Genomic DNA, 14,626 nt, shown 5'->3' with positions numbered 1-14,626 from the left:
AGGCCTGGCCGGCCGGGGGCGCGCCGCCGCCGCCCGGCGCTCGGGAGCCCGCGGCCCTCCTGGCCGCCCTGCTTGCCAGAAGAGCCCAGGCCGCCCGCGCTCGCGCCTCGCCGGCCCCTCCCCCGGTCGCCGCGGCCGCCGCGCCGCCGCTGCAGGTAGGAGGCTCCCCTTCCGGGCGGGCAGCAGCGGGGCGGGGGCGGGGGGGCGCGGGACGGGCGTGCAGGGGCCGGGGGCCGGCATGGCGGGTTTTCGGGCCGAGCCGCTGCGACCCCTGCCTTGCAGGCTGGGCGCCAGGCGACCGCCTCCGCGCGCCGCGATGGGACTCGGTGAGTAGGGCCGGCCTGCTGCCTACAAAGCCCCGGGGCGCGGGCCTCCGGGGGACTCAGTGGCGCGCCCATGTCAGGGAGTGGGGTGGGCTCTGGACTCCCGGGCTGGGGGAGCTGCTTGGGGGGAATCCAGGTGACCCGCAATACCGCGGTCTTCCCATCCCGGTGTCCCCACTGTATGCTGATCACTGTGTTCGGTGCTTTTCCATACTTGGCTCCTTTAAGACCCCCAGTGCCCCGCCCGTCCAGAGTGTAACGGGAGGGGTCCCTCACTTGCAGGATGAAGGCCAAGCATCACATCCTTGCTCGACTGACCTTGGAAAAGCTCCTTTACTCGGAGCCGGGGCTACTGTTTCTGTAAATTAGAGGCGGGGGTCGGGGGCAGGGGGGAGTGGTATTATATCTACCCTCAGGTGCTGTTGTGAAAGATAATGTATATAAATGATAACAGCTAAATTTTGAGCACTTTGTATGTACCAGGCCCTAGGTACTGAACAGTTGGCATGAATTATCATTGAATCATCACACTGGCGCTATGAGGTAGTTACTGTAAATTGCATGAATAATCTTTATTTAGGAGTACTAAACAGTGAAAAATGTAGTCTCCCTATTCCGATTCAGGAGATTGGGTATTAGGTGTGATAACATCTAAGATTACAGACGTTCCTGCAGTATTGAGGAGAGTAGTTGTAGGATGGAGGGATATATTTGTCATACATTTAAAACTGGAGGTAGGGTAATATCAAGGCCAGAGAGTGTGCCTTTCAGCATGTCAGAGAAGATGGTTGTATTCCAAGGAAATTGCTGAATACTAAATCAAAAACATAGTTTATAAGTTAGGATTGAGGACGGCTGTGGAAGTCTGGGGCCAGAGAGAGACATGGGATGGACTAGGGGGAGAAGAAGGATTCTGAAGTCCTGGAAGAAGATGTAGAGGAAGGTACCAGGGTTCACCATCCCTCCCCTGCAGAATTCTGGACCAGGATTGCTGGGCCAGATTTCAGCCCTCCCTTGGAGACCCGGGATGGGGGACGAAGGCTGCTGGGTCAGGAGGTGGGGAGGGATGTTATAGGATGTCTCTTTTTATTCCCAGGCCAGGCCAAAAATATTCAGATTGATGGAGGGTGGGGTGGTTGGGCCTCCTAACATGCCATTATCCCTTCTCACAGAATTCTTGTGTTTCAGGCCATGGGGATGCTTGCCAGCCCTAATGGTTGATGAGATGCTTAAAATACAAAGGTCTCACTGATGTAATGGAGGAGAGCATTTTCAACACCATTCATTGGGTTAGAGAAGTAATGGGCCTGAGGAAATTATTTTGGGTTTCAGTTTAGAATGGGGAGGACTAAAAAGGCTTTGGATCCTGAAGAAGGAAGTGAGGCAGGAAGGGCCCAGGCACTGCACCTATGGGGAAAGGCAGTAGAAGGAGGACCTGAGGACTTCACCCCACCATCTGCAGAATACCCAACAGGCTGTTCAGTTCTCAGCTACCAAGGGGGCACCCTTTCCTCTCCCGGTTTATGATGATTTGTTATTTAACGTATTGTGGAAGATCAAGGACTGAACTCAGGCACTCCTGTCCTGAGTGAGTAGGAAAGAATTCTGGGACAAGGGTGTTTTGTTTTGTTTTTAAACAGGCATTGAAGCAGAGAGTAGGTGGGTACGTAGCGATGGTGAAGGTAGGGAACACCATGCATAGTTGGAAGAGCAATTGCTTTGGAGAGATAGAGTGTTTGGGGTTTGAATCCTAGCTCTGCCATTTCTTAGCTTTGTACATTTTTTTGTGAGGATAAAATAATGTTTTTTCACATACCTGGTGTGCGGTTCAACAAGCACTAGTGCCGTTTTCCCTGTCTGTGATAACATTCATTCAACAAATGTCTGCTGAGCACCAGTCGCGTGCTGAGTCATATGTTACATTCTGGGGATACAGCGATGAGTCAGAAATTATGTATTCCCTAGGAATTTCCCAGTCCAGTGTGGGAGATGGACGCAAAGAGCAAATTGAAAAAAAAAAAAGGGAAGTGTTACAGTACAGTCATGTACAACTGGCAGCGAGCTCATAGAAGAGTAACTCATTCTGAGCCAGTGGGAACTCAGGGCCAATCTATATCTAACAAGATAAGTATGAGACATTATGACACAGGTTTTTGTTTTGTGGGGTTTGTTTGTTTGTTTGTTTGTTTGTTTGTTTTTTGAGACAGAGTCTCGCTTTGTCATCCAGGCTGGAGTGCGGTGGCATGATCTCAGCTCACTGCAGTCTCCACCTCTTGAGTTCAAGCGAGTCTCTTGTCTCAGCCTCCCAAGTAGCTGAGATTACAGGCGCCCATCACCACACCCAGCTAATTTTTGTAGTTTTAGTAGAGATGGGGTTTCACCATGTTGGCCAGGCTGGTCTCGAACTCCTGACCTCAGGTGATCCGCCCACCTCGGCCTCCCAAGGTGTTAGGATTATAAGTGTGAGCCACTGCGCCTGGCCATGACAAAGGTTTTGAATGCTCCTTTACCACCTAGCTTTGATCTCTTTTGACTTTGTCTTATCTTTGCCCTGATAGTCTCTCCTCACTCTCTCTCAAAAAAAAAAAAAAAAAAAAAAAAAATCTAGTTGTATTGTGTGTATAATTCGTAAGCTGCTTCAACCCCATTTTAGAAGGTAGCCATTATAAAGAAAATAAACATAACAGACTGGGTATTAATTGAGGAAGGCTTAACAAAAAATTGCATGAGAGTTGGGCTTTGAAGATTGAAAATGGGCCGGGCGCAGTGGCTCACGCCTGTAATGCCAGCACTTTGGGAGCGAGACTCGGTTTCAAAAAAACAAAAAAACAAAAAAAGATTGAAAATGGGCCCGTGGTGGCCTTGGGGTGAAGGATTCCAGCCAAAGGAAGCCGCATGTTGAGTTTGGTCTGGTTAGGGTGAAAAATACATGGAGAGGATGAGGGGCTGGTGAGGGTGCTATAATCAGGGCCAGATCCAGAAAGGCCATGAATGCCATGTGAGGAGTTGGGACTTTTACCATTTAGGCAATGGGAGAGACGTCTGAGGTTTACAAGGAAGCCTGTGGCTTGATCACTGTGTTTTAGGACGATCCCTGTAGTTGTGTGGAAGAGAGACCGGAAGTTTGGGAGACCATTTTAGAGATTAGGTCTGACCACAGACATGGGCAGTGAGAATAGGAGAGGAGGGAACAGATGTTGGGGTAAAATGTACCATAGGTCTTATTAATTAATCGCATGTGATTGAAGATTACATTGATGTTTCTGCTTTGGGAAGCCAAATTGATGTGGCTGACATCATCAGAAATCAGAAGATTTTGGTGTAGGGGAATAATTAGTTTGTTTGGGCTATGGAGAATTGGAGTTTTCTGAGGTGCCCATGATGGGGTGCAGAGGTGGCTGATAGATAATTGGAAATGTGTTTGATGCTAAGGAGAGAGGTTGAGGCTTGGAAGAGAGGTTCTTCCATCACTGCCACTTTCTTTTTTTTCTTTTTTTGAGACAGAGTTTTGCTCTTGTTGCCCAGGCTGGAGTGTAGTGGCACGATCTCGGCTCACCGCAACATCTGCCTCCTGGGTTCAAGCAATTCTCCTGCCTCAGCCTCCTGAATAGCTGGGATTATAGGCATGTGCCACCATACCTGGCTAATTTTGTATTTTTAGTAGAGACAGGGTTTTTCCATGTTGGTCAGGCTGGTCTCGAACTCCTGACCTCAGGTGATTCTTCCGCCTCAGCCTCCCAAAGTGCTGGGATTACAGGCGTGAGCCACCATGCCTGGCCGTTTTTTTTTTTTTCTTTAAAGAGACAGGGTTGTGCTCTTTTACCTAGGTTGGAGTGCAGTGGTGCAATCATTGTTCGCTGCAGCCTCAAACTCCTGGGCTCAGGTGATCCTCCCACCTCAGCCTTCCAAGTAGCTGGGATTACAGCTGCTCATGCCTGGCTAATTTTTTAATTTTTATTTTTAGAGATGGAGTATCACTGTGTTGCCCAGGCTGGTCTCAAACTTCTGGCATCAAGCAGTACTCCCCCCTCTGCCTTCCAAAGTGCTGGGATTACAGGTGTGAGCCTCTGTGTCTGCGTACCCCCTCCCAACTTTTTTTTTTTTTTTTAAAACAAACACTTACTGCGAATCTACTATGTGCTAAAGATACAAATAAAATGTATTTCAGTGCCTCAGAGCTCACCATCAGATAGGGAGAGCCTTCAGGATATGGATAGATAGTGCAGAGTAATTCTGAGTGCTGCAAGAGGAAAATACTTGGTACCCTTCTCCTATTGAGAGCTGATAGTTGTAGCTGAAGTGGTGGGAGTGGAGGAGAGTGTACTCAGTAGACGAGAAGTAGGTTGGAGTGGGAACACCTACAGAAGGGGACTTTCTGTTTTTCAACACTGCTTTCTGTGGAAGATACCTTAATAATGATTCCAAAGGCATTTCAGGGAAGCCGAGGATGGTTTAAGATGGAGTGTGGAGAAGGGGAAGGAAGGGGATAGGACTTTTAAGAACTCTCATCTGGTTTATAGAGGGGACTGTGAGGGTGGGAAAGTGGGGGAGACCTGGCTTTCAACACAAGGCTGGTTCTGCATGCATACAGTCACACTCAGGCACAGATGTTGAAAATAAACACTTCCAAGTTACATGGCTGCCTGGAGTGGGTGGAAAAGTGGGAGAGAGGGAATGCATTAGAGAAAGCAAGTTCGGTGCTAGGTTTGACTGGAAAGCTCTCGAAAAGGAAAGAAAGAAGGTGGAGAGGCAGAGAGAGCTTGGGTGAGTGGCCATCCTGGGCACACAGGTATGTACATGTGCAGGCAGGTAAGAGTACTGTCTGATTACTGTCACCTCTGGATAAAATGAAATCCTGAAGGCATCATAGTGGTATTGAGGCTCTTAAAACGTTGCCATTTCTACCTCCTTTGAACTGTAATGATATTTGCAAGAAGGAAATGATTATTTTATGATAAATCCTTTCTAAGAGGAGAAATTTAAAATAATAAAACATCTAGCGGCCGGGTGTGGTGGCTCACACCTCTAATCCCAGCACTTTGGGAGGCCGAGGCTGGCGGATCATGAGGTCAGGAGATCGAGACCATCCTGGCTAACACGGTGAAACCCCGTCTCTACTAAAAATACAAAAACAATTAGCTCGGTATGGTGGTGGGCTCCTGTAGTCCCAGCTACTTGGGAGGCTGAGGCAGGAGAATGGCATGAACCCAGAAGGCTGAGCTTGCAGTGAGCCGAGATCGCGCCACTGCACTCCAGCCTGGGTGACAGAGTGAGACTCCGTCTCAAAAAACAAAAAACAAAACAAAACAAAACAAAAATCTAGCAATAATTAGTTTAAAAAAATGCAAATGGTAAGCAGGTTGGTTATGGCATTAAATTCCACAAATATTTATTGAGTGCTTGATGTACACCAGACTCTCTGTAAGGAGCTGTAGTGAGCAGATCAGATCACCTGCTTTTGCCATTTCACCTGGAACTGCTTAACTTGCATAGTTAAACCTGTGTATGGGCCTTAAGCAAAATAACAAGGTCATCTAAAGTGCTGAGATCACTTCATTCTGCTGTAATGCTCTCTTTCATTGGCTGGTAGCTCCACCAGCCTCATAAATAATCAGAAAAATACCAACTATGTGTCTTTGGCAGTGAACCGTGGAAATTAGGTTGCAGAAAAATCATTTTAATGGCAGTAATAGATGACCAGTACTGGATAGGACTTTAGAGAATACCCCCTTGAGCTTTATAATTTAGAGATGAGGAATTAACAGCAAGTAAAGAAGGCGTGCCAAGACAGATGTCACAAAATGAATGACAGAGTTGAGAACAGTGCCCTGGAGTTTTCAAACGGTACAGTCGGGGAGGCTTGAGAGTACCTAGCCAAAAGGGCATCTTGATGGTGAGGGGGTTCTGAAGTGGGAAAGGGGTTGGAAAGCAAACGAATAAGCCTTGATTTCAGACCCTCCCCTGTAACTAGGGCCTCGGGAAGTCCTGTTTTGCTCTCAGCCTCAGTTTCCTCAACTGTAAAGTGAGGATTAGATTGAGGTCCTTCTTTAACATTTATTTATTTTTTTTCTTTTTCTAAAGCTCCACTCTCAGGAGCAGCGGTAGGGTTGGGATTTGAGGCCATGGGTCCAAGCCCATGTCCTTAACCTCTATACTATACTACCTTTTTTTTTGGAGATAGGGTCTTGCTCTGTCACCCTGGCTGGTGTGCAGTGGAATGATTATATCTCACTGCAACCTCAAACTCCTGGGCTCAAGGGATCCTCCTCTCTTAGCCTCCCTAGTAGCTGGGGCTATAGGCACATGCCACCTTGCCCGGCTAATACTTTTAATTTTAATTTTCATAGCAATAGAGGTCTCCCCTTGTTGCCTAGGCTAGTCTTGAACTCCTGGGCTCAAGCAATCCTCCTGCCTTAGCCTCCCAAAGTTCTGGGATTACAGATGGGAATCACCACACCTGGCCAATGTCCTTTGTAGTTTAAAAGAAAGGTTATTTTTGAGGTGTTGAGTCAGGAGACAGGCAAGATACCAGGGTAGGAAATAGCCTTTCTACCTTTAGAGCAAGTGGATTGCCCATTACTTGCCAGGCCTTGCTTGTGGGGAGGGCTGCCACGTGTCCTTCAGTTCACCCACCACTTCTGAGTATGTTCTTTAAGTCTTTCCCTCCCGAGCTGTGGCCCTGCTTTGTTCTCAAGTTCATCTAATTTCAGTCTATTCAAGTAGGAATTAAGTTTCCTGTTCTAGATCCCCCCAATTTTGGAATATGTCCCTGGGCTCATCTCTGTCACTATGCTTATCACACTGCCTTGTCACCAGCCTATCCCACAATACATGTGCATTATGTCTTCATGGGACTGTGATGTCCTCATTGGTCTGTGATCTCCTTGATCTTAAGGAATACCATTCTCTCTGATGCCTGCATAGAGTAGGTGTTTGGTTAATACTCATATATCATCCCTGCCTCTGCTTTCTGTTGATCCCCTACCCTACTGTGGACACATATACATCCTGCTCATTTCTTCCTTTGAAACAGTCTTTGGCTGGGTGTGGTGGCTCACGCCTGTAATCCTAATCCCAACACTTTGAGAGGCCGAGGCAGGCGGATCATCTGAGGTCAGGAGTTCGAGACCAGCCTGGCCAATACATAGTGAAACCCCATCTTTTTTAAAAATACAAAAATCAGCTGAGTGTGGTGACGGGCACCTGTAATCCTAGCTACTTGGGAAACTGAAGCCGGAGAATTGTTTGAACCTAGGAGGCGGAGGTTGCAGTGAGCTGAGGCGGAGGTTACAGTGAGCTGAGATCGCGCCACTCTACTCCAGCCTGGGCGACAGAGCTAGATTCTGTCTCTCAAAAAAGAAAGAGACAGTCTTTGGTGTGTACTTCCTCCTTTCCAATAACATTGTCCCCAATCAGAGTCCAGGCCTGTTCTTGTCAATTATTTATCTGATGATCTCCTTCAACTCTCTCCATTCATATCCTATACATTCTTAAAGATCTAGCTCAAATGTCCTCTTATTCAAGAGAATGCAAGTGAACCTCTTCCTTCCTCTGCACACTCAAGGCGCTTTGTCCTCTCTTCTGGTGTCTGTTTCAGCGTGCCTCTCATTTTAGTTGTCAGTTTGTGCATGTCAGCGCTCTTTCTAGGCTGGAGGGTTCAGCCTGCCCCTGTGTCTGCCACATACTCTAGAACAGTGCTGAGCCTTTGGCAAGAGTTCATTACATATTTGTTGAATTGTGTGTGTATGAAATAAAGAGCCAATAACTATATATACACACACACACCCTATATATACACACACACACCCTATATATATATGCGTGCGCACACACACACAGCACTATTCTATTTTTGGAAGCAGTTTAATATGGGTAGGAAGAGTAGAAAGAACTAAAATTGATTGAAGCTGTAGTCTGTGTTTCTTTATTCACGTCGCAGGACTGTTATGCAGAGGGAATGAGGCAGGGCTGGGGTAGCAGGGGAGTAACTCCATTTCACAGATGAAGCATTAGAGGTTGATTGACTTGCCCAAAGTCACACGGTTGGGTGACAGGTAAAGTCAGGATTTGAGCCCAGGTTTTCTGCATCCAGTGTCTTGGTTGATTTCACCTCACTTTAAGATCAGCAGTCTCTTAATGTCCTGAAGTCTGATTTTCCAGTGCCACAGCTCTTCATTCATGGTACCCATTCTGAGTATTAACTTCAAAGAACTCCCCTTTCCACAAAGAGCAAGAGATGGGAAATCTTGACAAGTTTCTCTAGTCTTTGCTCAAATTTTAGGACTTAGTTTCGCCCTTGGTGGACTCAAAAATCACTAGATGGTATATTAGTCTTCTCAGGCTGCCATAATAAAATACCACAGATTGTGTGGTTGAAACAACAGAAATTGGATTCTAGAGATTCTAGAGGCTGAGAATGCCAAGATCAAGGTGTTGGCAAGTTAGGTTCCATCCTGAGGTCTCTTCTCTTGGCTTGTAGGTGATGGCCATCTTGCTGTGTGCCATCTTGCTGTGTTCCTACATGACCTCCTGTTTGTAAGCCATTGAGGATAACGGGGCATGCCAGCTTCCTGGTGTCTCTACTTATCAAGGCACTAACCCCACTGAACCATACCATAAGTACAGGGCCCCATACTTATGTCCTTATTTAACCTTAATTGCTTCCTCAGATGTCCAGTCCCCAAATACAACCATTAGGGAATTAGGGCTTCAACATATGGATCTTGGGACGACACAGACATTTGGTCCATAAACAGATGAATTTTTGTTTTAAGTTGGATAGTAAATGTATGCATTACAGTATTTTGGTGGTTTAGTCAATGTTAGTGTTTTGGAAATTGTGCTAATTGTTTCCTTCTTGTTCTTCTATGGGTATGGGAATTGTGCCTTTTTATTTAGGCCTATCTGGGTCTTTGCCTAGTCCAAGGGGAACTTCCATTGCATTTGAATTTTGCTATTTTATTTGACCATTTCTACTTTAATGCAGCTTTTTTTTTCCCATTAAGAGATGGGGTCTCACTATGTTGTCCAGGCTGAAGTGGGGTGACTGTTCAGAGGCACAATCATAGTTCACTATTGCCTCTAACTCCTGGGCCCAAGTAATCACCCTGCCTCAGCCTCCCAAGAAGCTGGGACTACAGGCACACCACCATACCCAGCCAATGTAACTTTAGTATACTGTTTTGTCTTGTATGATACTGTGTGCATGGTGGGCTGTTTTATGCCTATATCAAAATATCTGCATTTACAAAATGTTTACTGAGAGCCCACTTTGTGAGGGTCACTGGGCTGCTTGTTGCCCTGCAACCATGCATAAGAATGGATCATATACTGTCTACCTGAACAGCAGACACAAGAGATAATGGCTCCTGAGCAGAATTGGGGAACAGGGAAGGCCAGTCCATCCCTAATAAAAGTTGATGCGGGAGGGAAGGCTTGTTATGTTGTCCTTTATAGCCAGTTATGGACATTGCTGAATAGTTTTAAACAAGAGTATCCTTTCTAGCCTCAAAGTTTCTATTAATAAGCATTAATAAGCTTTGCTGGAGAGACCTCTTTGGGAAGTATTTGTTTATGTGCTGAAGTGTAATGCCAGCATTCCCCTGAGGCATGGACCATGTTAAAGCTCCGAAAGATCTCCACAGTTTCCTTTCAAACATACAATCTTTTTTTTTTTTTTTTGAGACAGAGTCTTACTCTGTTACCCAGGCTGGAGTGCAATGGCTTGACCTTGGCTCACTGCAACCTCCGCCTCCCAGGTTTAAGTGATTCTCCTGCCTCAGCCTCCTGAGTAGCTGGGATTACAGGTGCATGCTACCACACCTGGCTAATTTTTTTATTTTTAGCAGAGACGGAGTTTCACCTTATTGGCCAGGCTGGTCTTGAGCCCCTGACCTCAGGTGATCCATCCACCTGCCTCGGCCTCCCAAAGTGCTGGGATTACAGGCATGAACCCCCATGCCTGGCCCAAACATACAGTCTTACCGGTTCAACTGCAGAAATCAGAGTTCTGGTTAGAGTGAGGAAGGTACACGTGGGAGGATTATGGGCCCTAAGTTTGAAATCTGGAGGAGGTAATGGAGGGAGGGAAATGAGTGGGGGAACAGCCAACAGATGGAGACACACTCCACTTAAATTGCCCTATCCTGGGCCCTTTCCTGGCTGATGATTAGAGTGTTAATGGCCATGCTTTGAGCAGGGGAATAGAAGCTATCACTAGGTCTGAAACAAGAGAGCTAAGCAGAGTAGAGAGGAGCATGGGCACTGGAGTAAGTCAGACCACTTACTATCTGTGTGACCAGAGTAAGTTACTGAGCCACAGTTTTCTTATCTGGGAAATGGGAATAGTAATTGGTTAAGGGAGATAAACAGCCTATTTCACAAGGCTGTTGAAAATCCATAAGGAACCTTTGGGGTACATTGCCTTGTATCAGAATCCCTTTATAGCCAGCCAGAATGAACCACAAGGCCTAAGGAGGCCTGCTGTTCTACGAAATTAAGCAAAGTAAATTGGTAACTTTGGATTTACTTAGCTAGTGATTAAATTAACAGTTTAGTTAATAGGCTATTAATGGTCCCCAGGTGTTGGTAATTCTGAGTATTTGCTTTTGAGAGCAGTCGTATAATTTCTCCTGATACTTATATATATATATGCATGTATATATTTACATATATAAAGTATCAGGAGAAATATATACATGTGCATTATATACATGTATATGTAATGTACAATATATGTACATGTATATGTATATATATGTACAATATATATACATGTATATGTAATGTACACATGTATATACAATATATACATGTGTATTACATACATATATATGCATGTGTATATATGTATTTTTAACAGAAAACATTGAAGTAGCCGGGCGCGGTGGCTCAAGCCTGTAATCCCAGCACTTTGGGAGGCCGAGACGGGCGGATCACGAGGTCAGGAGATCGAGACCATCCTGGCTAACACGGTGAAACCCCGTCTCTACTAAAAAATACAAAAAACTAGCCGGGCGAGGTGGCGGGCGCCTGTAGTCCCAGCTACTCGGGAGGCTGAGGCAGGAGAATGGCGTAAACCCGGGAGGCGGAGCTTGCAGTGAGCTGAGATCCGGCTACTGCACTCCAGCCCGGGCAAAAGAGCAAGACTTCGTCTCAAAAAAAAAAAAAAAAAAGAAAAAAAGAAAACATTGAAGTATAACAAATTATGCTCTCAGAGACTATTTTTGGGAGGGTTAAATGATATTGTGCATATTAAACATTTGTTACACCTACAATACAGGCTCAATAAGTTATCTGCTATTATATTATTGCTATCATTATTACTCTGAGACACAACTGGCCACATGTAAGGCAAGAAACTTTGTGAAATTTAGACTCCCCACAAGTCCACCACCACCTGGTTGCAGCTAGAGGTGCTGCACACATCTTGAGGAAAAGTGAAATTGCTTGGAATTAATTCCATGTAATTTCAGTCCCAGCAAGGATCACAAGAGCTTTGTTGAAAGTGTGGCTTACTTACCTCAGAACTGAAATTCATATATCATTAATCAATGAAGTGACTTTTTTACCTCCACAGTTGGCACAGAATAAAAAAAACGGAATAGGGAAATGGACGTGCTTATGTGCCATTAATAGAAATGTAATTGGTGCAACATTTTACAAGGACAAGTTGGGGATGTAACAGAAGTCTTAAGTGTTTTTATCTTTTGGTGCAACAGTCCTAGGAATTTATCTTGAAGAAATAAAATAGAAAAAAGAGATTTATTCAGAAAGTATGTGTGTGTATACACACATATAATGTATATGTAAAATAGCATTACATATAACAATAAAATAGGTAGTAATCTTTTTTTCATTTGTGAATCAGAGTTCTTTATCCTTACAGCAGCAATTCTTAGGAGTGGGGAAAGTTGGCATATTGACATCTCCTGGAGCAGAGGCATTGAGGATGGGGAATTGGATCAGAATCTGCTGTGTAAGCTGTGTAATTTAAGAACAGGCTGTGTACCTGTTGATTTCATAACAAAAACTACAGAAAGTAAAGCTGGACATAGACATCTTGGCAGATAGAGATACTACAGAAGAGAGATATTGTACAGGGTGTATGTTAATAAATTTCAGTTTGGGGAACACTGATTTATAGGGAATAAAAATATGGGTGAAGGTAAAAAATTAATTTGGGACCTTTGAGGAAGAAAGAGCCTGGGTTGGGTATCATTGCATGGATATTAGAGCAACATGATCAAAACACGAGCATGGGAAATTAGCATTATAGGGACACATCCCCAAAGATAAATGTCCACTCATGTAGCTTTGCTCAGGATCTGAGGGCCAAACCATCTTTGACATGTGTCTGAACCGCCCAGTGTCTGATACCTGTTGCGTCCAGTATGAATGTAGAGCAGGGTACCTGGCATTTGGAGACACAGATTACACTCATACTTCATTCTATTAATAACAACTTCTAGGCTGAGGCAGTGCATAGTGAGAGACCCTGATCAGGTTCTGTCACCCTCATGTAAAGCCCACACTCCTTGGCCTCAATTTGAAGGGTCTCTGATCCGGCCCAGTCCTCTCCAGCCTCAGTCAAACAGATTTCAGGCATTCACAACTACAGAAACTGCTTCCCAGGCATAGTGTGTGAGTAGCTGGCTTGAAATAATGTGATTTAAAATTAGTGTACCATAAACTTAAGTCACAGCCTCCCCCACCTAATTTTTTATTATGGAATTTAAAAACATAACAAAGGTTGAGAAAATAACTTAATGAATCCTTGTGTACCTATGACCTTTGATTTCAAATTATTCCATTTTCGGCTAGTGGGACTCTTTTCAAGATGGTTCCTAATTTTCTTTCTTTCTTTTTTTTTTTTTTTTTTTTGAGATGGAGTCTCGCTCTGTTGCCCAGGCTGGAGTGCAGCGGCACGATCTCGGCTCACTGCAAGCTCTGCCTCCCAGGGTCAAGCAATTCTCCTGCCTCAGCCTCCTGAATAGCTGGGACTACAGGCGCCCGCCACCACGCCTGGTTAGTTTTTTGTTTTTTTTTTTTTTTACTTTTTGTAGTTTTAGTAGAGACAGGGTTTCACTGTGTTAGCCAGGATGGTTGCGATCTCCTGACTTTATGATCCACCCGCCTCGGCCTCCCAAAGTGTTGGGATTATAGGCGTGAGCCACCACACCCGTGCAGTTCTAATTTTTTGATGTGATTGATCAGTTTTAAATGGACTGCCTCATCAATATCTTGATGCATGCCTATTACTCTGAGAAATCAGAGGCTTGGAGAATGTAAGAAGGACTGGGAATACGTTGGCCCTTTCCAACAAGGGGAATGATAATGCTTTCTTTATTGCCGCAGTCAGTGTTGCTTAGCTACATTTTTGCCGTAACATATTTGAGAGGTTAATTTTATAAAAAACTTTCTGTGATTAAAAGATGTGGGAAAAGTGTGTGGTCCTAAAACACACATAGGTTTCATGCACTTCACTGGAATAAGACATTCACTAAGCACCTGTTGTGTGAAACATGCTGACTCAGCACTGTGGAGGATGACAAGGTGACTTATGGGAATCATGGTTGAATCATTTGGAGTGACGCAAGGCAAGAGGCTGAGAGACAGTTGTGGAATGATTCTAAGAATACTAGACTCCTAGGGCAGTCCAAGTTCTGGACTTTCCATGTCACCGTCTTTGTGATCTTGTGCAATCCACTTCACCTTTCTGACCCTTACTTCTCTCAGCCGGAAAGAGACTTGAAGACTGTAAAGAGGAACATTGAACTCAGTCTTTTAAGTGCCTAGGCCCTTTCACATCGGAAATTACATACATTGTTTACTTAGGATTTTAAAAAGCAGCCCTCATACCTGAAGGACACAGACTCCAACCCCTCATTTTAAAGATGAAAAAACTGAGGTTGCCGTTGCTCCAGGTACATGCCACAGAGTGACGAAAACATCAATTTTTTTTTTTTTTTTTTTGAGACAGTGTCTCCTTTGTCACCCAGGCTGGAGTGCAGTGGTATGAACATGGCTCACTGTAGCCTCGACTTCCTGGGCTCTGGGATTACAGGTGCATACCACCACACCTGGCTAATTTTTTTTTCTTCTTTTACTTTTTCTTTCTTTCCTTCTTTTTTTTTTTTTTTTTTTGTAGAGACAAGGTTTTGCCATGTTGCCCATGCTAGTCTCGAACTCCTGGGCTCAAGCAGTCTACCTGCCTCAGCCTGCCAAAGTGCTGGGATTACAGGTGGGAGCCACCATGCCTGACTGTATATCATATATATATATATATATATATATATATATAT

The 14,626-nt window shown here is 44.9% G+C and overlaps 1 protein-coding gene across 3 annotated transcripts in view; it reads left to right on the top strand.

Annotated features, from left to right (window-relative positions):
* The first annotated feature begins 1 nt into the window (after position 1).
* MSANTD3 (Myb/SANT DNA binding domain containing 3) overlaps positions 2–14,626 on the top strand; it is a 25,250-nt gene continuing 10,625 nt past the window's right edge. The window contains exon 1 of one of the 3 annotated variants that reach the window (XM_023202680.1): positions 2–155. The gene's annotated coding sequence lies outside the window, so the exon portion shown is untranslated. Of the gene's footprint in view, positions 327–13,290; positions 13,350–14,626 lie in introns of those variants that run through there. The other 2 variants (XM_023202684.1, XM_023202688.1) reach the window with 2 other exon arrangements.

Source organism: Piliocolobus tephrosceles, chromosome 14 (assembly GCF_002776525.5).
Source record: "Piliocolobus tephrosceles isolate RC106 chromosome 14, ASM277652v3, whole genome shotgun sequence".
In the NCBI taxonomy this organism is placed as follows: Eukaryota; Metazoa; Chordata; class Mammalia; order Primates; family Cercopithecidae; genus Piliocolobus; species Piliocolobus tephrosceles.
Note: the sequence above shows the minus strand (reverse complement) of the source record. Positions and strands in the feature narration are given on the sequence as shown.